Genomic DNA, 22,474 nt, shown 5'->3' on the forward strand with positions numbered 1-22,474 from the left:
CACGAGGAGAAAGGGCGACATGGGGACAGGGGCTATGGGCTCAGGGAACAGCTACCACAATGCAACCTCGGGTGTGGGGATGCCACTCATTGCGGGTACTGCCCTGGGATTTCCTTTTAGAAAGAATCGCTGGTTAAAGTGTAGTGCACAAAAAACCCAACTCCTCGATTACACTATAAGATAACATCCTTTAACTGCCCCACCCACCCTGTGTGAGTCTCACCCACTTCCCGCCTGCTCCCTCTAGTCTGAGAGTTGTATCTCCACAAAAAACACACAGTGGGGCTCAATGAGCTGCTCATGTCTGACATGGACACCTAAGCAGTGCTGGATTCACAACCTGAAAGCCTGCAAAGGAAAGTGTGCCCGGCAGAAGATAAGCTGCCTGGCAACTCAGAACCTTCTTCTAAGAGAAGTAAGACATGTCACAATGGAGTCTAAGCCTACCTGTCTTATGCCAGGACCTTAGAGCTGCAGGCAGGAGCACAAAGGTAAAAACATATATTGAGTCCCAAAAGCTCACTCCGGTGGTTGGTCTCTGTGGCGCAATCGGTTAGCGCGTTCGGCTGTTAACCGAAAGGTTGGTGGTTCAAGCCCACCCAGCGAAGTATGCTTTTGCCTACATCAAGTCCTGAATTAAAACACAGCTGTCTGGCTTTGCTCTTAGAGCTCTCGCTTTGCCTGCGTGACATGCTCTATCTCAACATTTCTATCTTCTCTCATCTCTTCACCTCTAGTCATTTCCACCAATAGGACTGAAAACGGGCCACCAAGCCTTCTACTTTAACCACAGGCGTACTGAGGGCCAATAAAAGGCACAGAAGCATTTCTTGATCCGGGACTGAGAACTGCATGCACATGGACCTCGTGGCGCAACGGTAGCGCGTCTGACTCCAGATCAGAAGGTTGCGTGTTCAAATCACGTCGGGGTCACTCTTTGACATTTTTTTCCCCACCAAGTCTATATCTCTGACTTCTAAAGCAAAGCCAAAAGAAGGGCGCTTTGCATTGGCCGGGAATCGAACCCGGGCCTCCCGCGTGGCAGGCGAGAATTCTACCACTGAACCACCAATGCTTCACTTACATGGGCTGAGCAGAGAGCCCTGCCGTAGACAGTAGTGATGAGGCCCATGCATTCGCATGGGACACCTATGAACAAAGTTTGCATGGCAAGCCTTGGACTGCCAAACGTTCACATGCTGATGGCAGGAATCAGATGCAGGAGACTGAAACTATGAATGTTTCTGCTTTTGCTAAGGACAGTGGTTTGGGGCCAGTGTTGTGCTTGACAGAGCACGACATCAGCCTGCTCTCTGGCTGCTCCCGGGAGAAGTGGCTGACAGAAAGCACCCTCCAGACCACCAGCAATCTTGTGTTTCACAACATGCCACTGTCACTGGACTTTCCTTCTGGGAAAGCCTAGTCACTGACCTGGCCAGATTCCCTGTCCTCCCCAAAATCCTGGGGAGAAACGGGCAGAGTTCTGCGCCCTGCGCCCTCTTTCGCATCCCTAACGCGCTCCCAACGCGCCCTACAGCCCTGGTCGGGCACAGCCCTGGTCGGGCTCATACCACTGGGGCCTCTGCCGAGGAAGAGCCCCGGAAGCCTAGGGCCAGGCCTATTGCACAGGCATCTTAGACCAGGCCATTCCGGGATTGCTGTGTTTCACGTCCTGCCCTTCAACACTCCTGGGAGGGCTTTCCCTGAGAACCCTCATGTCTCTGCCCTCCCAGGAGGCTGTGGTTCTATGCAAAATAGGGGGTGCACCACGGGCCGTCCCCTTTCCTCTCTCTCGCCAATATCTTTCACCAAAGCTGAGCCCTGCAGGTAAATGTATCTATCTGGCTGAGGGGCCAGGGAGGGCCTTTGCCTGCAGTCTTACAAGCCAGAGTGCAGAGAAGGCAGCAGCTCTGGGACCGGGACTCTGCTCAAAGACATATCTAACATGCCACAGTGGAGCTGAGATGGGCAAGACACGTGTCTCACAGGCAGGCAGCACAACAAGACAGTGGCAGGAAACTATGCTAACAAGGAAAGAGAAAAGTCACGTGTCTCGTGGCCTTCCCACCATTAGACAGTAGTCTGCGCAAGAAAACATCCAACAGTGACAGGACAACCAAGCAAATGACAAACGCTGTGCTGAATAAAGTCATCTTACATGACATTTCGTACAAAGGCCCAGATCATGGGGATGATCGCGCAGAAGCAGCAAGTATCAGAGCCACCGAACCTGAGGTGAGTTACACGAGGAGAAAGGGCGACATGGGGACAGGGGCTAGGGGCTCAGGGAACAGCTACCACAATGCAACCTCGGGTGTGGGGATGCCACTCATTGCGGGTACTGCCCTGGGATTTCCTTTTAGAAAGAATCGCTGGTTAAAGTGTAGTGCACAAAAAACCCAACTCCTCGATTACACTATTAGATAACATCCTTTAACTGCCCCACCCACCCTGTGTGAGTCTCACCCACTTCCCGCCTGCTCCCTCTAGTCTGAGAGTTGTATCTCCACAAAAAACACACAGTGGGGCTCAATGAGCTGCTCATGTCTGACATGGACACCTAAGCAGTGCTGGATTCACAACCTGAAAGCCTGCAAAGGAAAGTGTGCCCGGCAGAAGATAAGCTGCCTGGCAACTCAGAACCTTCTTCTAAGAGAAGTAAGACATGTCACAATGGAGTCTAAGCCTACCTGTCTTATGCCAGGACCTTAGAGCTGCAGGCAGGAGCACAAAGGTAAAAACATATATTGAGTCCCAACACGCTCAATGCGGTGGTTGGTCTCTGTGGCGCAATCGGTTAGCGCGTTCGGCTGTTAACCGAAAGGTTGGTGGTTCAAGCCCACCCAGGGACGTATGCTTTTGCCTACATCAAGTCCTGAATTAAAACACAGCTGTCTGGCTTTGCTCTTAGAGCTCTCGCTTTGCCTGCGTGACATGCTCTATCTCAACATTTCTATCTTCTCTCATCTCTTCACCTCTAGTCATTTCTACCAATAGGACTGGAAACGGGCCACCAAGCCTTCTACTTTAACCACAGGCGTACTGAGGGCCAATAAAAGGCACAGAAGCATTTCTTGATCCGGGGCTGAGAACTGCATGCACAGGGACCTCGTGGCGCAACGGTAGCACGTCTGACTCCAGATCAGAAGGTTGCGTGTTCAAATCACGTCGGGGTCACTCTTTGACATTTTTTTCCCCACCAAGTCTATATCTCTGACTTCTAAAGCAAAGCCAAAAGAAGGGCGCTTTGCATTGGCCGGGAATCGAACCCGGGCCTCCCGCGTGGCAGGCGACAATTCTACCACTGAACCACCAATGCTTCACTTACATAGGCTGAGCAGAGAGCCCTGCCGTAGACAGTAGTGATGAGGCCCATGCATTCGCATGGGACACCTATGAACAAAGTTTGCATGGCAAGCCTTGGACTGCCAAACGTTCACATGCTGATGGCAGGAATCAGATGCAGGAGACTGAAACTATGAATGTTTCTGCTTTTGCTAAGGACAGTGGTTTGGGGCCAGTGTTGTGCTTGACAGAGCACAACATCAGCCTGCTCTCTGGCTGCTCCCGGGAGAAGTGGCTGACAGAAAGCACCCTCCAGACCACCAGCAATCTTGTGTTTCACAACATGCCACTGTCACTGGACTTTCCTTCTGGGAAAGCCTAGTCACTGACCTGGCCAGATTCCCTGTCCTCCCCAAAATCCTGGGGAGAAACGGGCAGAGTTCTGCGCCCTGCGCCCTCTTTCGCGTCCCTAACGCGCTCCCAACGCGCCCTACAGCCCTGGTCGGGCACAGTCCTGGTCGGGCTCATACCACTGGGGCCTCTGCCGAGGAAGAGCCCCGGAAGCCTAGGGCCAGGCCTATTGCACAGGCATCTTAGACCAGGCCATTCCGGGATTGCTGTGTTTCACGTCCTGCCCTTCAACACTCCTGGGAGGGCTTTCCCTGAGAACCCTCATGTCTCTCCCCTCCCAGGAGGCTGTGGTTCTATGCAAAATAGGGGGTGCACCACGGGCCGTCCCCTTTCCTCTCTCTCGCCAATATCTTTCACCAAAGCTGAGCCCTGCAGGTAAATGTATCTATCTGGCTGAGGGGCCAGGGAGGGCCTTTGCCTGCAGTCTTACAAGCCAGAGTGCAGAGAAGGCAGCAGCTCTGGGACCGGGACTCTGCTCAAAGACATATCTAACATGCCACAGTGGAGCTGAGATGGGCAAGACACGTGTCTCACAGGCTGGCAGCACACCAAGACAGTGGCAGGAAACTATGCTAACAAGGAAAGAGAAAAGTCACGTGTCTCGTGGCCTTCCCACCATTAGACAGTAGTCTGCGCAAGAAAACATCCAACAGTGACAGGACAACCAAGCAAATGACAAACGCCGTGCTGAATAAAGTCATCTTACATGACATTTCGTACAAAGGCCCAGATCATGGGGATGATCGCGCAGCAGAAGCAGCAAGTATCAGAGCCACCGAACCTGGGGTGAGTTACACGAGGAGAAAGGACGACATGGGGACAGGGGCTATGGGCTCAGGGAACAGCTACCACAATGCAACCTCGGGTGTGGGGATGCCACTCATTGCGGGTACTGCCCTGGGATTTCCTTTTAGAAAGAATCGCTGGTTAAAGTGTAGTGCACAAAAAACCCAACTCCTCGATTACACTATTAGATAACATCCTTTAACTGCCCCACCCACCCTGTGTGAGTCTCACCCACTTCCCGCCTGCTCCCTCTAGTCTGAGAGTTGTATCTCCACAAAAAACACACAGTGGGGCTCAATGAGCTGCTCATGTCTGACATGGACACCTAAGCAGTGCTGGATTCACAACCTGAAAGCCTGCAAAGGAAAGTGTGCCCGGCAGAAGATAAGCTGCCTGGCAACTCAGAACCTTCTTCTAAGAGTAGTAAGACATGTCACAATGGAGTCTAAGCCTACCTGTCTTATGCCAGGACCTTAGAGCTGCAGGCAGGAGCACAAAGGTAAAAACATATATTGAGTCCCAACACGCTCACTGCGGTGGTTGGTCTGGTGGTTGGTCTCTGTGGCGCAAACGGTTAGCGCGTTCGGCTGTTAACTAAAAGGTTGGTGGTTCAAGCCCACCCAGGGACGTATGCTTTTGCCTACATCAAGTCCTGAATTAAAACACAGCTGTCTGGCTTTGCTCTTAGAGCTCTCGCTTTGCCTGCGTGACATGCTCTATCTCAACATTTCTATCTTCTCTCATCTCTTCACCTCTAGTCATTTCCACCAATAGGACTGGAAACGGGCCACCAAGCCTTCTACTTTAACCACAGGCGTACTGAGGGCCAATAAAAGGCACAGAAGCATTTCTTGATCCGGGGCTGAGAACTGCATGCACAGGGACCTCGTGGCGCAACGGTAGCGCGTCTGACTCCAGATCAGAAGGTTGCGTGTTCAAATCACGTCGGGGTCACTCTTTGACATTTTTTTCCCCACCAAGTCTATATCTCTGACTTCTAAAGCAAAGCCAAAAGAAGGGCGCTTTGCATTGGCCGGGAATCGAACCCGGGCCTCCCGCGTGGCAGGCGAGAATTCTACCACTGAACCACCAATGCTTCACTTACATAGGCTGAGCAGAGAGCCCTGCCGTAGACAGTAGTGATGAGGCCCATGCATTCGCATGGGACACCTATGAACAAAGTTTGCATGGCAAGCCTTGGACTGCCAAACGTTCACATGCTGATGGCAGGAATCAGATGCAGGAGACTGAAACTATGAATGTTTCTGCTTTTGCTAAGGACAGTGGTTTGGGGCCAGTGTTGTGCTTGACAGAGCACGACATCAGCCTGCTCTCTGGCTGCTCCCGGGAGAAGTGGCTGACAGAAAGCACCCTCCAGACCACCAGCAATCTTGTGTTTCACAACATGCCACTGTCACTGGACTTTCCTTCTGGGAAAGCCTAGTCACTGACCTGGCCAGATTCCCTGTCCTCCCCAAAATCCTGGGGAGAAACGGGCAGAGTTCTGCGCCCTCTTTCGCGTCCCTAACGCGCTCCCAACACGCCCTACAGCCCTGGTCGGGCACAGCCCTGGTCGGGCTCATACCACTGGGGCCTCTGCCGAGGAAGAGCCCCGGAAGCCTAGGGCCAGGCCTATTGCACAGGCATCTTAGACCAGGCCATTCCGGGATTGCTGTGTTTCACGTCCTGCCCTTCAACACTCCTGGGAGGGCTTTCCCTGAGAACCCTCATGTCTCTGCCCTCCCAGGAGGCTGTGGTTCTATGCAAAATAGGGGGTGCACCACGGGCCGTCCCCTTTCCTCTCTCTCGCCAATATCTTTCACCAAAGCTGAGCCCTGCAGGTAAATGTATCTATCTGGCTGAGGGGCCAGGGAGGGCCTTTGCCTGCAGTCTTACAAGCCAGAGTGCAGAGAAGGCAGCAGCTCTGGGACCGGGACTCTGCTCAAAGACATATCTAACATGCCACAGTGGAGCTGAGATGGGCAAGACACGTGTCTCACAGGCTGGCAGCACACCAAGACAGTGGCAGGAAACTATGCTAACAAGGAAAGAGAAAAGTCACGTGTCTCGTGGCCTTCCCACCATTAGACAGTAGTCTGCGCAAGAAAACATCCAACAGTGACAGGACAACCAAGCAAATGACAAACGCCGTGCTGAATAAAGTCATCTTACATGACATTTCGTACAAAGGCCCAGATCATGGGGATGATCGCGCAGCAGAAGCAGCAAGTATCAGAGCCACCGAACCTGGGGTGAGTTACACGAGGAGAAAGGGCGACATGGGGACAGGGGCTATGGGCTCAGGGAACAGCTACCACAATGCAACCTCGGGTGTGGGGATGCCACTCATTGCGGGTACTGCCCTGGGATTTCCTTTTAGAAAGAATCGCTGGTTAAAGTGTAGTGCACAAAAAACCCAACTCCTCGATTACACTATAAGATAACATCCTTTAACTGCCCCACCCACCCTGTGTGAGTCTCACCCACTTCCCGCCTGCTCCCTCTAGTCTGAGAGTTGTATCTCCACAAAAAACACACAGTGGGGCTCAATGAGCTGCTCATGTCTGACATGGACACCTAAGCAGTGCTGGATTCACAACCTGAAAGCCTGCAAAGGAAAGTGTGCCCGGCAGAAGATAAGCTGCCTGGCAACTCAGAACCTTCTTCTAAGAGAAGTAAGACATGTCACAATGGAGTCTAAGCCTACCTGTCTTATGCCAGGACCTTAGAGCTGCAGGCAGGAGCACAAAGGTAAAAACATATATTGAGTCCCAAAAGCTCACTCCGGTGGTTGGTCTCTGTGGCGCAATCGGTTAGCGCGTTCGGCTGTTAACCGAAAGGTTGGTGGTTCAAGCCCACCCAGCGAAGTATGCTTTTGCCTACATCAAGTCCTGAATTAAAACACAGCTGTCTGGCTTTGCTCTTAGAGCTCTCGCTTTGCCTGCGTGACATGCTCTATCTCAACATTTCTATCTTCTCTCATCTCTTCACCTCTAGTCATTTCCACCAATAGGACTGAAAACGGGCCACCAAGCCTTCTACTTTAACCACAGGCGTACTGAGGGCCAATAAAAGGCACAGAAGCATTTCTTGATCCGGGACTGAGAACTGCATGCACATGGACCTCGTGGCGCAACGGTAGCGCGTCTGACTCCAGATCAGAAGGTTGCGTGTTCAAATCACGTCGGGGTCACTCTTTGACATTTTTTTCCCCACCAAGTCTATATCTCTGACTTCTAAAGCAAAGCCAAAAGAAGGGCGCTTTGCATTGGCCGGGAATCGAACCCGGGCCTCCCGCGTGGCAGGCGAGAATTCTACCACTGAACCACCAATGCTTCACTTACATAGGCTGAGCAGAGAGCCCTGCCGTAGACAGTAGTGATGAGGCCCATGCATTCGCATGGGACACCTATGAACAAAGTTTGCATGGCAAGCCTTGGACTGCCAAACGTTCACATGCTGATGGCAGGAATCAGATGCAGGAGACTGAAACTATGAATGTTTCTGCTTTTGCTAAGGACAGTGGTTTGGGGCCAGTGTTGTGCTTGACAGAGCACGACATCAGCCTGCTCTCTGGCTGCTCCCGGGAGAAGTGGCTGACAGAAAGCACCCTCCAGACCACCAGCAATCTTGTGTTTCACAACATGCCACTGTCACTGGACTTTCCTTCTGGGAAAGCCTAGTCACTGACCTGGCCAGATTCCCTGTCCTCCCCAAAATCCTGGGGAGAAACGGGCAGAGTTCTGCGCCCTGCGCCCTCTTTCGCATCCCTAACGCGCTCCCAACGCGCCCTACAGCCCTGGTCGGGCACAGCCCTGGTCGGGCTCATACCACTGGGGCCTCTGCCGAGGAAGAGCCCCGGAAGCCTAGGGCCAGGCCTATTGCACAGGCATCTTAGACCAGGCCATTCCGGGATTGCTGTGTTTCACGTCCTGCCCTTCAACACTCCTGGGAGGGCTTTCCCTGAGAACCCTCATGTCTCTGCCCTCCCAGGAGGCTGTGGTTCTATGCAAAATAGGGGGTGCACCACGGGCCGTCCCCTTTCCTCTCTCTCGCCAATATCTTTCACCAAAGCTGAGCCCTGCAGGTAAATGTATCTATCTGGCTGAGGGGCCAGGGAGGGCCTTTGCCTGCAGTCTTACAAGCCAGAGTGCAGAGAAGGCAGCAGCTCTGGGACCGGGACTCTGCTCAAAGACATATCTAACATGCCACAGTGGAGCTGAGATGGGCAAGACACGTGTCTCACAGGCAGGCAGCACAACAAGACAGTGGCAGGAAACTATGCTAACAAGGAAAGAGAAAAGTCACGTGTCTCGTGGCCTTCCCACCATTAGACAGTAGTCTGCGCAAGAAAACATCCAACAGTGACAGGACAACCAAGCAAATGACAAACGCTGTGCTGAATAAAGTCATCTTACATGACATTTCGTACAAAGGCCCAGATCATGGGGATGATCGCGCAGAAGCAGCAAGTATCAGAGCCACCGAACCTGAGGTGAGTTACACGAGGAGAAAGGGCGACATGGGGACAGGGGCTAGGGGCTCAGGGAACAGCTACCACAATGCAACCTCGGGTGTGGGGATGCCACTCATTGCGGGTACTGCCCTGGGATTTCCTTTTAGAAAGAATCGCTGGTTAAAGTGTAGTGCACAAAAAACCCAACTCCTCGATTACACTATTAGATAACATCCTTTAACTGCCCCACCCACCCTGTGTGAGTCTCACCCACTTCCCGCCTGCTCCCTCTAGTCTGAGAGTTGTATCTCCACAAAAAACACACAGTGGGGCTCAATGAGCTGCTCATGTCTGACATGGACACCTAAGCAGTGCTGGATTCACAACCTGAAAGCCTGCAAAGGAAAGTGTGCCCGGCAGAAGATAAGCTGCCTGGCAACTCAGAACCTTCTTCTAAGAGAAGTAAGACATGTCACAATGGAGTCTAAGCCTACCTGTCTTATGCCAGGACCTTAGAGCTGCAGGCAGGAGCACAAAGGTAAAAACATATATTGAGTCCCAACACGCTCAATGCGGTGGTTGGTCTCTGTGGCGCAATCGGTTAGCGCGTTCGGCTGTTAACCGAAAGGTTGGTGGTTCAAGCCCACCCAGGGACGTATGCTTTTGCCTACATCAAGTCCTGAATTAAAACACAGCTGTCTGGCTTTGCTCTTAGAGCTCTCGCTTTGCCTGCGTGACATGCTCTATCTCAACATTTCTATCTTCTCTCATCTCTTCACCTCTAGTCATTTCTACCAATAGGACTGGAAACGGGCCACCAAGCCTTCTACTTTAACCACAGGCGTACTGAGGGCCAATAAAAGGCACAGAAGCATTTCTTGATCCGGGGCTGAGAACTGCATGCACAGGGACCTCGTGGCGCAACGGTAGCACGTCTGACTCCAGATCAGAAGGTTGCGTGTTCAAATCACGTCGGGGTCACTCTTTGACATTTTTTTCCCCACCAAGTCTATATCTCTGACTTCTAAAGCAAAGCCAAAAGAAGGGCGCTTTGCATTGGCCGGGAATCGAACCCGGGCCTCCCGCGTGGCAGGCGAGAATTCTACCACTGAACCACCAATGCTTCACTTACATAGGCTGAGCAGAGAGCCCTGCCGTAGACAGTAGTGATGAGGCCCATGCATTCGCATGGGACACCTATGAACAAAGTTTGCATGGCAAGCCTTGGACTGCCAAACGTTCACATGCTGATGGCAGGAATCAGATGCAGGAGACTGAAACTATGAATGTTTCTGCTTTTGCTAAGGACAGTGGTTTGGGGCCAGTGTTGTGCTTGACAGAGCACAACATCAGCCTGCTCTCTGGCTGCTCCCGGGAGAAGTGGCTGACAGAAAGCACCCTCCAGACCACCAGCAATCTTGTGTTTCACAACATGCCACTGTCACTGGACTTTCCTTCTGGGAAAGCCTAGTCACTGACCTGGCCAGATTCCCTGTCCTCCCCAAAATCCTGGGGAGAAACGGGCAGAGTTCTGCGCCCTGCGCCCTCTTTCGCGTCCCTAACGCGCTCCCAACGCGCCCTACAGCCCTGGTCGGGCACAGTCCTGGTCGGGCTCATACCACTGGGGCCTCTGCCGAGGAAGAGCCCCGGAAGCCTAGGGCCAGGCCTATTGCACAGGCATCTTAGACCAGGCCATTCCGGGATTGCTGTGTTTCACGTCCTGCCCTTCAACACTCCTGGGAGGGCTTTCCCTGAGAACCCTCATGTCTCTCCCCTCCCAGGAGGCTGTGGTTCTATGCAAAATAGGGGGTGCACCACGGGCCGTCCCCTTTCCTCTCTCTCGCCAATATCTTTCACCAAAGCTGAGCCCTGCAGGTAAATGTATCTATCTGGCTGAGGGGCCAGGGAGGGCCTTTGCCTGCAGTCTTACAAGCCAGAGTGCAGAGAAGGCAGCAGCTCTGGGACCGGGACTCTGCTCAAAGACATATCTAACATGCCACAGTGGAGCTGAGATGGGCAAGACACGTGTCTCACAGGCTGGCAGCACACCAAGACAGTGGCAGGAAACTATGCTAACAAGGAAAGAGAAAAGTCACGTGTCTCGTGGCCTTCCCACCATTAGACAGTAGTCTGCGCAAGAAAACATCCAACAGTGACAGGACAACCAAGCAAATGACAAACGCCGTGCTGAATAAAGTCATCTTACATGACATTTCGTACAAAGGCCCAGATCATGGGGATGATCGCGCAGCAGAAGCAGCAAGTATCAGAGCCACCGAACCTGGGGTGAGTTACACGAGGAGAAAGGGCGACATGGGGACAGGGGCTATGGGCTCAGGGAACAGCTACCACAATGCAACCTCGGGTGTGGGGATGCCACTCATTGCGGGTACTGCCCTGGGATTTCCTTTTAGAAAGAATCGCTGGTTAAAGTGTAGTGCACAAAAAACCCAACTCCTCGATTACACTATTAGATAACATCCTTTAACTGCCCCACCCACCCTGTGTGAGTCTCACCCACTTCCCGCCTGCTCCCTCTAGTCTGAGAGTTGTATCTCCACAAAAAACACACAGTGGGGCTCAATGAGCTGCTCATGTCTGACATGGACACCTAAGCAGTGCTGGATTCACAACCTGAAAGCCTGCAAAGGAAAGTGTGCCCGGCAGAAGATAAGCTGCCTGGCAACTCAGAACCTTCTTCTAAGAGTAGTAAGACATGTCACAATGGAGTCTAAGCCTACCTGTCTTATGCCAGGACCTTAGAGCTGCAGGCAGGAGCACAAAGGTAAAAACATATATTGAGTCCCAACACGCTCACTGCGGTGGTTGGTCTGGTGGTTGGTCTCTGTGGCGCAAACGGTTAGCGCGTTCGGCTGTTAACTGAAAGGTTGGTGGTTCAAGCCCACCCAGGGACGTATGCTTTTGCCTACATCAAGTCCTGAATTAAAACACAGCTGTCTGGCTTTGCTCTTAGAGCTCTCGCTTTGCCTGCGTGACATGCTCTATCTCAACATTTCTATCTTCTCTCATCTCTTCACCTCTAGTCATTTCCACCAATAGGACTGGAAACGGGCCACCAAGCCTTCTACTTTAACCACAGGCGTACTGAGGGCCAATAAAAGGCACAGAAGCATTTCTTGATCCGGGGCTGAGAACTGCATGCACAGGGACCTCGTGGCGCAACGGTAGCGCGTCTGACTCCAGATCAGAAGGTTGCGTGTTCAAATCACGTCGGGGTCACTCTTTGACATTTTTTTCCCCACCAAGTCTATATCTCTGACTTCTAAAGCAAAGCCAAAAGAAGGGCGCTTTGCATTGGCCGGGAATCGAACCCGGGCCTCCCGCGTGGCAGGCGAGAATTCTACCACTGAACCACCAATGCTTCACTTACATAGGCTGAGCAGAGAGCCCTGCCGTAGACAGTAGTGATGAGGCCCATGCATTCGCATGGGACACCTATGAACAAAGTTTGCATGGCAAGCCTTGGACTGCCAAACGTTCACATGCTGATGGCAGGAATCAGATGCAGGAGACTGAAACTATGAATGTTTCTGCTTTTGCTAAGGACAGTGGTTTGGGGCCAGTGTTGTGCTTGACAGAGCACGACATCAGCCTGCTCTCTGGCTGCTCCCGGGAGAAGTGGCTGACAGAAAGCACCCTCCAGACCACCAGCAATCTTGTGTTTCACAACATGCCACTGTCACTGGACTTTCCTTCTGGGAAAGCCTAGTCACTGACCTGGCCAGATTCCCTGTCCTCCCCAAAATCCTGGGGAGAAACGGGCAGAGTTCTGCGCCCTGCGCCCTCTTTCGCGTCCCTAACGCGCTCCCAACGCGCCCTACAGCCCTGGTCGGGCACAGCCCTGGTCGGGCTCATACCACTGGGGCCTCTGCCGAGGAAGAGCCCCGGAAGCCTAGGGCCAGGCCTATTGCACAGGCATTTTAGACCAGGCCATTCCGGGATTGCTGTGTTTCACGTCCTGCCCATCAACACTCCTGGGAGGGCTTTCCCTGAGAACCCTCACGTCTCTGCCCTCCCAGGAGGCTGTGGTTCTATGCAAAATAGGGGGTGCACCACGGGCCGTCCCCTTTCCTCTCTCTCGCCAATATCTTTCACCAAAGCTGAGCCCTGCAGGTAAATGTATCTATCTGGCTGAGGGGCCAGGGAGGGCCTTTGCCTGCAGTCTTACAAGCCAGAGTGCAGAGAAGGCAGCAGCTCTGGGACCGGGACTCTGCTCAAAGACATATCTAACATGCCACAGTGGAGCTGAGATGGGCAAGACACGTGTCTCACAGGCAGGCAGCACAACAAGACAGTGGCAGGAAACTATGCTAACAAGGAAAGAGAAAAGTCACGTGTCTCGTGGCCTTCCCACCATTAGACAGTAGTCTGCGCAAGAAAACATCCAACAGTGACAGGACAACCAAGCAAATGACAAACGCTGTGCTGAATAAAGTCATCTTACATGACATTTCGTACAAAGGCCCAGATCATGGGGATGATCGCGCAGAAGCAGCAAGTATCAGAGCCACCGAACCTGAGGTGAGTTACACGAGGAGAAAGGGCGACATGGGGACAGGGGCTAGGGGCTCAGGGAACAGCTACCACAATGCAACCTCGGGTGTGGGGATGCCACTCATTGCGGGTACTGCCCTGGGATTTCCTTTTAGAAAGAATCGCTGGTTAAAGTGTAGTGCACAAAAAAACCAACTCCTCGATTACACTATTAGATAACATCCTTTAACTGCCCCACCCACCCTGTGTGAGTCTCACCCACTTCCCGCCTGCTCCCTCTAGTCTGAGAGTTGTATCTCCACAAAAAACACACAGTGGGGCTCAATGAGCAGCTCATGTCTGACATGGACACCTAAGCAGTGCTGGATTCACAACCTGAAAGCCTGCAAAGGAAAGTGTGCCCGGCAGAAGATAAGCTGCCTGGCAACTCAGAACCTTCTTCTAAGAGAAGTAAGACATGTCACAATGGAGTCTAAGCCTACCTGTCTTATGCCAGGACCTTAGAGCTGCAGGCAGGAGCACAAAGGTAAAAACATATATTGAGTCCCAACACGCTCACTGCGGTGGTTGGTCTCTGTGGCGCAATCGGTTAGCGCGTTCGGCTGTTAACCGAAAGGTTGGTGGTTCAAGCCCACCCAGGGACGTATGCTTTTGCCTACATCAAGTCTGAATTAAAACACAGCAGTCTGGCTTTGCTCTTAGAGCTCTCGCTTTGCCTGCGTGACATGCTCTATCTCAACATTTCTATCTTCTCTCATCTCTTGTCATTTCCACCAATAGGACTGGAAACGGGCCACCAAGCCTTCTACTTTAACCACAGGCGTACTGAGGGCCAATAAAAGGCACAGAAGCATTTCTTGATCCAGGGCTGAGAACTGCACGCACAGGGACCTCGTGGCGCAACGGTAGCGCGTCTGACTCCAGATCAGAAGGTTGCGTGTTCAAATCACGTCGTGGTCACTCTTTCACATTTTTTTCCCCACCAAGTCTATATCTCTGACTTCTAAAGCAAAGTCAAAAGAAGGGCGCTTTGCATTGGCCGGGAATCGAACCCGGGCCTCCCGCGTGGCAGGCGAGAATTCTACCACTGAACCACCAATGCTTCACATACATAGGCTGAGCAGAGAGCCCTGCCGTAGACAGTAGTGATGAGGCCCATGCATTCGCATGGGACACCTATGAACAAAGTTTGCATGGCAAGCCTTGGACTGCCAAACGTTCACATGCTGATGGCAGGAATCAGATGCAGGAGACTGAAACTATGAATGTTTCTGCTTTTGCTAAGGACAGTGGTTTGGGGCCAGTGTTGTGCTTGACAGAGCACGATATCAGCCTGCTCTCTGGCTGCTCCCGGGAGAAGTGGCTGACAGAAAGCACCCTCCAGACCACCAGCAATCTTGTGTTTCACAACATGCCACTGTCACTGGACTTTCCTTCTGGGAAAGCCTAGTCACTGACCTGGCCAGATGCCCTGTCCTCCCCAAAATCCTGGGGAGAAACGGGCAGAGTTCTGCGCCTTGCGCCCTCTTTCGCGTCCCTAACGCGCTCCCAACGCGCCCTACAGCCCTGGTCGGGCACAGCCCTGGTCGGGCTCATACCACTGGGGCCTCTGCCGAGGAAGAGCCCCGGAAGCCTAGGGCCAGGCCTATTGCACAGGCATCTTAGACCAGGCCATTCCGGGATTGCTGTGTTTCACGTCCTGCCCTTCAACACTCCTGGGAGGGCTTTCCCTGAGAACCCTCATGTCTCTGCCCTCCCAGGAGGCTGTGGTTCTATGCAAAATAGGGGGTGCACAACAGGCCGTCCCCTTTCCTCTCTCTCGACAATATCTTTCACCAAAGCTGAGCCCTGCAGGTAAATGTATCTATCTGGCTGAGGGGCCAGGGAGGGCCTTTGCCTGCAGTCTTACAAGCCAGAGTGCAGAGAAGGCAGCAGCTCTGGGACCGGGACTCTGCTCAAAGACATATCTAACATGCCACAGTGGAGCTGAGATGGGCAAGACACGTGTCTCACAGGCAGGCAGCACAACAAGACAGTGGCAGGAAACTATGCTAACAAGGAAAGAGAAAAGTCACGTGTCTCGTGGCCTTCCCACCATTAGACAGTAGTCTGCGCAAGAAAACATCCAACAGTGACAGGACAACCAAGCAAATGACAAACGCTGTGCTGAATAAAGTCATCTTACATGACATTTCGTACAAAGGCCCAGATCATGGGGATGATCGCGCAGAAGCAGCAAGTATCAGAGCCACCGAACCTGAGGTGAGTTACACGAGGAGAAAGGGCGACATGGGGACAGGGGCTAGGGGCTCAGGGAACAGCTACCACAATGCAACCTCGGGTGTGGGGATGCCACTCATTGCGGGTACTGCCCTGGGATTTCCTTTTAGAAAGAATCGCTGGTTAAAGTGTAGTGCACAAAAAACCCAACTCCTCGATTACACTATTAGATAACATCCTTTAACTGCCCCACCCACCCTGTGTGAGTCTCACCCACTTCCCGCCTGCTCCCTCTAGTCTGAGAGTTGTATCTCCACAAAAAACACACAGTGGGGCTCAATGAGCTGCTCATGTCTGACATGGACACCTAAGCAGTGCTGGATTCACAACCTGAAAGCCTGCAAAGGAAAGTGTGCCCGGCAGAAGATAAGCTGCCTGGCAACTCAGAACCTTCTTCTAAGAGAAGACATGTCACAATGGAGTCTAAGCCTACCTGTCTTATGCCAGGACCTTAGAGCTGCAGGCAGGAGCACAAAGGTAAAAACATATATTGAGTCCCAACACGTTCACTGCGGTGGTTGGTCTCTGTGGCGCAATCGGTTAGCGCGTTCGGCTGTTAACCGAAAGGTTGGTGGTTCAAGCCCACACAGGGACGTATGCTTTTGCCTACATCAAGTCCTGAATTAAAACACAGCTGTCTGGCTTTGCTCTTAGAGCTCTCGCTTTGCCTGCGTGACATGCTCTATCTCAACATTTCTATCTTCTCTCATCTCTTCACCTCTAGTCATTTCCACCAATAGGACTGGAAACGGGCCACCAAGCCTTCTACTTTAACCACAGGCGTACTGAGGGCCAATAAAAGGCACAGAAGCATTTCTTGATCCGGGGCTGAGAACTGCATGCACAGGGACCTCGTGGCGCAACGGTAGCGCGTCTGACTCCAGATCAGAAGGTTGCGTGTTCAAATCACGTCGGGGTCACTCTTTGACATTTTTTTCCCCACCAAGTCTATATCTCTGACTTCTAAAGCAAAGCCAAAAGAAGGGCGCTTTGCATTGGCCGGGAATCGAACCCGGGCCTCCCGCGTGGCAGGCGAGAATTCTACCACTGAACCACCAATGCTTCACTTACATAGGCTGAGCAGAGAGCCCTGCCGTAGACAGTAGTGATGAGGCCCATGCATTCGCATGGGACACCTATGAACAAAGTTTGCATGGCAAGCCTTGGACTGCCAAACGTTCACATGCTGATGGCAGGAATCAGATGCAGGAGACTGAAACTATGAATGTTTCTGCTTTTGCTAAGGACAGTGGTTTGGGGCCAGTGTTGTGCTTGACAGAGCACGACATCAGCCTGCTCTCTGGCTGCTCCCGGGAGAAGTGGCTGACAGAAAGCACCCTCCAGACCACCAGCAATCTTGTGTTTCACAACATGCCACTGTCACTGGACTTTCCTTCTGGGAAAGCCTAGTCACTGACCTGGCCAGATTCCCTGTCCTCCCCAAAATCCTGGGGAGAAACGGGCAGAGTTCTGCGCCCTGCGCCCTCTTTCGCGTCCCTAACGCGCTCCCAACGCGCCCTACAGCCCTGGTCGGGCACAGCCCTGGTCGGGCTCATACCACTGGGGCCTCTGCCGAGGAAGAGCCCCGGAAGCCTAGGGCCAGGCCTATTGCACAGGCATCTTAGACCAGGCCATTCCGGGATTGCTGTGTTTCACGTCCTGCCCTTCAACACTCCTGGGAGGGCTTTCCCTGAGAACCCTCATGTCTCTGCCCTCCCAGGAGGCTGTGGTTCTATGCAAAATAGGGGGTGCACCACGGGCCGTCCCCTTTCCTCTCTCTCGCCAATATCTTTCACCAAAGCTGAGCCCTGCACGTAAATGTATCTATCTGGCTGAGGGGCCAGGGAGGGCCTTTGCCTGCAGTCTTACAAGCCAGAGTGCAGAGAAGGCAGCAGCTCTGGGACCGGGACTCTGCTCAAAGACATATCTAACATGCCACAGTGGAGCTGAGATGGGCAAGACACGTGTCTCGCAGGCAGCACAACAAGACAGTGGCAGGAAACTATGCTAACAAGGAAAGAGAAAAGTCACGTGTCTCGTGGCCTTCCCACCATTAGACAGTAGTCTGCGCAAGAAAACATCCAACAGTGACAGGACAACCAAGCAAATGACAAACGCTGTGCTGAATAAAGTCATCTTACATGACATTTCGTACAAAGGCCCAGATCATGGGGATGATCGCGCAGAAGCAGCAAGTATCAGAGCCACCGAACCTGAGGTGAGTTACACGAGGAGAAAGGGCGACATGGGGACAGGGGCTAGGGGCTCAGGGAACAGCTACCACAATGCAACCTCGGGTGTGGGGATGCCACTCATTGCGGGTACTGCCCTGGGATTTCCTTTTAGAAAGAATCGCTGGTTAAAGTGTAGTGCACAAAAAACCCAACTCCTCGATTACACTATTAGATAACATCCTTTAACTGCCCCACCCACCCTGTGTGAGTCTCACCCACTTCCCGCCTGCTCCCTCTAGTCTGAGAGTTGTATCTCCACAAAAAACACACAGTGGGGCTCAATGAGCTGCTCATGTCTGACATGGACACCTAAGCAGTGCTGGATTCACAACCTGAAAGCCTGCAAAGGAAAGTGTGCCCGGCAGAAGATAAGCTGCCTGGCAACTCAGAACCTTCTTCTAAGAGAAGTAAGACATGTCACAATGGAGTCTAAGCCTACCTGTCTTATGCCAGGACCTTAGAGCTGCAGGCAGGAGCACAAAGGTAAAAACATATATTGAGTCCCAACACGCTCAATGCGGTGGTTGGTCTCTGTGGCGCAATCGGTTAGCGCGTTCGGCTGTTAACCGAAAGGTTGGTGGTTCAAGCCCACCCAGGGACGTATGCTTTTGCCTACATCAAGTCCTGAATTAAAACACAGCTGTCTGGCTTTGCTCTTAGAGCTCTCGCTTTGCCTGCGTGACATGCTCTATCTCAACATTTCTATCTTCTCTCATCTCTTCACCTCTAGTCATTTCCACCAATAGGACTGGAAACGGGCCACCAAGCCTTCTACTTTAACCACAGGCGTACTGAGGGCAAATAAAAGGCACAGAAGCATTTCTTGATCCGGGGCTGAGAACTGCATGCACAGGGACCTCGTGGCGCAACGGTAGCACGTCTGACTCCAGATCAGAAGGTTGCGTGTTCAAATCACGTCGGGGTCACTCTTTGACATTTTTTTCCCCACCAAGTCTATATCTCTGACTTCTAAAGCAAAGCCAAAAGAAGGGCGCTTTGCATTGGCCGGGAATCGAACCCGGGCCTCCCGCGTGGCAGGCGAGAATTCTACCACTGAACCACCAATGCTTCACTTACATAGGCTGAGCAGAGAGCCCTGCCGTAGACAGTAGTGATGAGGCCCATGCATTCGCATGGGACACCTATGAACAAAGTTTGCATGGCAAGCCTTGGACTGCCAAACGTTCACATGCTGATGGCAGGAATCAGATGCAGGAGACTGAAACTATGAATGTTTCTGCTTTTGCTAAGGACAGTGGTTTGGGGCCAGTGTTGTGCTTGACAGAGCACAACATCAGCCTGCTCTCTGGCTGCTCCCGGGAGAAGTGGCTGACAGAAAGCACCCTCCAGACCACCAGCAATCTTGTGTTTCACAACATGCCACTGTCACTGGACTTTCCTTCTGGGAAAGCCTAGTCACTGACCTGGCCAGATTCCCTGTCCTCCCCAAAATCCTGGGGAGAAACGGGCAGAGTTCTGCGCCCTGCGCCCTCTTTCGCGTCCCTAACGCGCTCCCAACGCGCCCTACAGCCCTGGTCGGGCACAGTCCTGGTCGGGCTCATACCACTGGGGCCTCTGCCGAGGAAGAGCCCCGGAAGCCTAGGGCCAGGCCTATTGCACAGGCATCTTAGACCAGGCCATTCCGGGATTGCTGTGTTTCACGTCCTGCCCTTCAACACTCCTGGGAGGGCTTTCCCTGAGAACCCTCATGTCTCTCCCCTCCCAGGAGGCTGTGGTTCTATGCAAAATAGGGGGTGCACCACGGGCCGTCCCCTTTCCTCTCTCTCGCCAATATCTTTCACCAAAGCTGAGCCCTGCAGGTAAATGTATCTATCTGGCTGAGGGGCCAGGGAGGGCCTTTGCCTGCAGTCTTACAAGCCAGAGTGCAGAGAAGGCAGCAGCTCTGGGACCGGGACTCTGCTCAAAGACATATCTAACATGCCACAGTGGAGCTGAGATGGGCAAGACACGTGTCTCACAGGCTGGCAGCACACCAAGACAGTGGCAGGAAACTATGCTAACAAGGAAAGAGAAAAGTCACGTGTCTCGTGGCCTTCCCACCATTAGACAGTAGTCTGCGCAAGAAAACATCCAACAGTGACAGGACAACCAAGCAAATGACAAACGCCGTGCTGAATAAAGTCATCTTACATGACATTTCGTACAAAGGCCCAGATCATGGGGATGATCGCGCAGCAGAAGCAGCAAGTATCAGAGCCACCGAACCTGGGGTGAGTTACACGAGGAGAAAGGGCGACATGGGGACAGGGGCTATGGGCTCAGGGAACAGCTACCTCAATGCAACCTCGGGTGTGGGGATGCCACTCATTGCGGGTACTGCCCTGGGATTTCCTTTTAGAAAGAATCGCTGGTTAAAGTGTAGTGCACAAAAAACCCAACTCCTCGATTACACTATTAGATAACATCCTTTAACTGCCCCACCCACCCTGTGTGAGTCTCACCCACTTCCCGCCTGCTCCCTCTAGTCTGAGAGTTGTATCTCCACAAAAAACACACAGTGGGGCTCAATGAGCTGCTCATGTCTGACATGGACACCTAAGCAGTGCTGGATTCACAACCTGAAAGCCTGCAAAGGAAAGTGTGCCCGGCAGAAGATAAGCTGCCTGGCAACTCAGAACCTTCTTCTAAGAGTAGTAAGACATGTCACAATGGAGTCTAAGCCTACCTGTCTTATGCCAGGACCTTAGAGCTGCAGGCAGGAGCACAAAGGTAAAAACATATATTGAGTCCCAACACGCTCACTGCGGTGGTTGGTCTGGTGGTTGGTCTCTGTGGCGCAAACGGTTAGCGCGTTCGGCTGTTAACTGAAAGGTTGGTGGTTCAAGCCCACCCAGGGACGTATGCTTTTGCCTACATCAAGTCCTGAATTAAAACACAGCTGTCTGGCTTTGCTCTTAGAGCTCTCGCTTTGCCTGCGTGACATGCTCTATCTCAACATTTCTATCTTCTCTCATCTCTTCACCTCTAGTCATTTCCACCAATAGGACTGGAAACGGGCCACCAAGCCTTCTACTTTAACCACAGGCGTACTGAGGGCCAATAAAAGGCACAGAAGCATTTCTTGATCCGGGGCTGAGAACTGCATGCACAGGGACCTCGTGGCGCAACGGTAGCGCGTCTGACTCCAGATCAGAAGGTTGCGTGTTCAAATCACGTCGGGGTCACTCTTTGACATTTTTTTCCCCACCAAGTCTATATGTCTGACTTCTAAAGCAAAGCCAAAAGAAGGGCGCTTTGCATTGGCCGGGAATCGAACCCGGGCCTCCCGCGTGGCAGGCGAGAATTCTACCACTGAACCACCAATGCTTCACTTACATAGGCTGAGCAGAGAGCCCTGCCGTAGACAGTAGTGATGAGGCCCATGCATTCGCATGGGACACCTATGAACAAAGTTTGCATGGCAAGCCTTGGACTGCCAAACGTTCACATGCTGATGGCAGGAATCAGATGCAGGAGACTGAAACTATGAATGTTTCTGCTTTTGCTAAGGACAGTGGTTTGGGGCCAGTGTTGTGCTTGACAGAGCACGACATCAGCCTGCTCTCTGGCTGCTCCCGGGAGAAGTGGCTGACAGAAAGCACCCTCCAGACCACCAGCAATCTTGTGTTTCACAACATGCCACTGTCACTGGACTTTCCTTCTGGGAAAGCCTAGTCACTGACCTGGCCAGATTCCCTGTCCTCCCCAAAATCCTGGGGAGAAACGGGCAGAGTTCTGCGCCCTGCGCCCTCTTTCGCGTCCCTAACGCGCTCCCAACGCGCCCTACAGCCCTGGTCGGGCACAGCCCTGGTCGGGCTCATACCACTGGGGCCTCTGCCGAGGAAGAGCCCCGGAAGCCTAGGGCCAGGCCTATTGCACAGGCATTTTAGACCAGGCCATTCCGGGATTGCTGTGTTTCACGTCCTGCCCATCAACACTCCTGGGAGGGCTTTCCCTGAGAACCCTCACGTCTCTGCCCTCCCAGGAGGCTGTGGTTCTATGCAAAATAGGGGGTGCACCACGGGCCGTCCCCTTTCCTCTCTCTCGCCAATATCTTTCACCAAAGCTGAGCCCTGCAGGTAAATGTATCTATCTGGCTGAGGGGCCAGGGAGGGCCTTTGCCTGCAGTCTTACAAGCCAGAGTGCAGAGAAGGCAGCAGCTCTGGGACCGGGACTCTGCTCAAAGACATATCTAACATGCCACAGTGGAGCTGAGATGGGCAAGACACGTGTCTCACAGGCAGGCAGCACAACAAGACAGTGGCAGGAAACTATGCTAACAAGGAAAGAGAAAAGTCACGTGTCTCGTGGCCTTCCCACCATTAGACAGTAGTCTGCGCAAGAAAACATCCAACAGTGACAGGACAACCAAGCAAATGACAAACGCTGTGCTGAATAAAGTCATCTTACATGACATTTCGTACAAAGGCCCAGATCATGGGGATGATCGCGCAGAAGCAGCAAGTATCAGAGCCACCGAACCTGAGGTGAGTTACACGAGGAGAAA

At 52.7% G+C, this 22,474-nt stretch overlaps 19 non-coding genes across 19 annotated transcripts; 10 read left to right on the forward strand and 9 right to left on the reverse strand.

The window, feature by feature from the left end:
- The first annotated feature begins 861 nt into the window (after positions 1–861).
- TRNAW-CCA (transfer RNA tryptophan (anticodon CCA)) lies at positions 862–933 on the forward strand. The gene has a single exon. It is a non-coding gene; the product is annotated as a tRNA-Trp (tRNA).
- A 71-nt stretch (positions 934–1,004) lies between these two features.
- TRNAG-GCC (transfer RNA glycine (anticodon GCC)) lies at positions 1,005–1,075 on the reverse strand. The gene has a single exon. It is a non-coding gene; the product is annotated as a tRNA-Gly (tRNA).
- A 1,703-nt stretch (positions 1,076–2,778) lies between these two features.
- On the forward strand, positions 2,779–2,852 carry TRNAN-GUU (transfer RNA asparagine (anticodon GUU)). Its single transcript has one exon. It is a non-coding gene; the product is annotated as a tRNA-Asn (tRNA).
- Positions 2,853–5,364: 2,512 nt separating this feature from the next.
- TRNAW-CCA (transfer RNA tryptophan (anticodon CCA)) lies at positions 5,365–5,436 on the forward strand. Its single transcript has one exon. It is a non-coding gene; the product is annotated as a tRNA-Trp (tRNA).
- Positions 5,437–5,507: 71 nt separating this feature from the next.
- Positions 5,508–5,578, reverse strand: TRNAG-GCC (transfer RNA glycine (anticodon GCC)). Its single transcript has one exon. It is a non-coding gene; the product is annotated as a tRNA-Gly (tRNA).
- Positions 5,579–7,603: 2,025 nt separating this feature from the next.
- TRNAW-CCA (transfer RNA tryptophan (anticodon CCA)) lies at positions 7,604–7,675 on the forward strand. The gene has a single exon. It is a non-coding gene; the product is annotated as a tRNA-Trp (tRNA).
- A 71-nt stretch (positions 7,676–7,746) lies between these two features.
- TRNAG-GCC (transfer RNA glycine (anticodon GCC)) lies at positions 7,747–7,817 on the reverse strand. The gene has a single exon. It is a non-coding gene; the product is annotated as a tRNA-Gly (tRNA).
- A 1,703-nt stretch (positions 7,818–9,520) lies between these two features.
- Positions 9,521–9,594, forward strand: TRNAN-GUU (transfer RNA asparagine (anticodon GUU)). The gene has a single exon. It is a non-coding gene; the product is annotated as a tRNA-Asn (tRNA).
- A 396-nt stretch (positions 9,595–9,990) lies between these two features.
- On the reverse strand, positions 9,991–10,061 carry TRNAG-GCC (transfer RNA glycine (anticodon GCC)). The gene has a single exon. It is a non-coding gene; the product is annotated as a tRNA-Gly (tRNA).
- Positions 10,062–12,106: 2,045 nt separating this feature from the next.
- Positions 12,107–12,178, forward strand: TRNAW-CCA (transfer RNA tryptophan (anticodon CCA)). The gene has a single exon. It is a non-coding gene; the product is annotated as a tRNA-Trp (tRNA).
- Positions 12,179–12,249: 71 nt separating this feature from the next.
- On the reverse strand, positions 12,250–12,320 carry TRNAG-GCC (transfer RNA glycine (anticodon GCC)). The gene has a single exon. It is a non-coding gene; the product is annotated as a tRNA-Gly (tRNA).
- A 1,703-nt stretch (positions 12,321–14,023) lies between these two features.
- Positions 14,024–14,097, forward strand: TRNAN-GUU (transfer RNA asparagine (anticodon GUU)). The gene has a single exon. It is a non-coding gene; the product is annotated as a tRNA-Asn (tRNA).
- A 387-nt stretch (positions 14,098–14,484) lies between these two features.
- On the reverse strand, positions 14,485–14,555 carry TRNAG-GCC (transfer RNA glycine (anticodon GCC)). Its single transcript has one exon. It is a non-coding gene; the product is annotated as a tRNA-Gly (tRNA).
- A 2,026-nt stretch (positions 14,556–16,581) lies between these two features.
- Positions 16,582–16,653, forward strand: TRNAW-CCA (transfer RNA tryptophan (anticodon CCA)). The gene has a single exon. It is a non-coding gene; the product is annotated as a tRNA-Trp (tRNA).
- Positions 16,654–16,724: 71 nt separating this feature from the next.
- Positions 16,725–16,795, reverse strand: TRNAG-GCC (transfer RNA glycine (anticodon GCC)). The gene has a single exon. It is a non-coding gene; the product is annotated as a tRNA-Gly (tRNA).
- A 1,699-nt stretch (positions 16,796–18,494) lies between these two features.
- TRNAN-GUU (transfer RNA asparagine (anticodon GUU)) lies at positions 18,495–18,568 on the forward strand. The gene has a single exon. It is a non-coding gene; the product is annotated as a tRNA-Asn (tRNA).
- A 396-nt stretch (positions 18,569–18,964) lies between these two features.
- On the reverse strand, positions 18,965–19,035 carry TRNAG-GCC (transfer RNA glycine (anticodon GCC)). The gene has a single exon. It is a non-coding gene; the product is annotated as a tRNA-Gly (tRNA).
- Positions 19,036–21,080: 2,045 nt separating this feature from the next.
- TRNAW-CCA (transfer RNA tryptophan (anticodon CCA)) lies at positions 21,081–21,152 on the forward strand. The gene has a single exon. It is a non-coding gene; the product is annotated as a tRNA-Trp (tRNA).
- A 71-nt stretch (positions 21,153–21,223) lies between these two features.
- TRNAG-GCC (transfer RNA glycine (anticodon GCC)) lies at positions 21,224–21,294 on the reverse strand. The gene has a single exon. It is a non-coding gene; the product is annotated as a tRNA-Gly (tRNA).
- Positions 21,295–22,474: the final 1,180 nt, after the last annotated feature.

This window comes from Pleurodeles waltl, chromosome 4_1 (genome assembly GCF_031143425.1).
Source record: "Pleurodeles waltl isolate 20211129_DDA chromosome 4_1, aPleWal1.hap1.20221129, whole genome shotgun sequence".
Lineage (NCBI taxonomy): Eukaryota > Metazoa > Chordata > Amphibia > Caudata > Salamandridae > Pleurodeles > Pleurodeles waltl.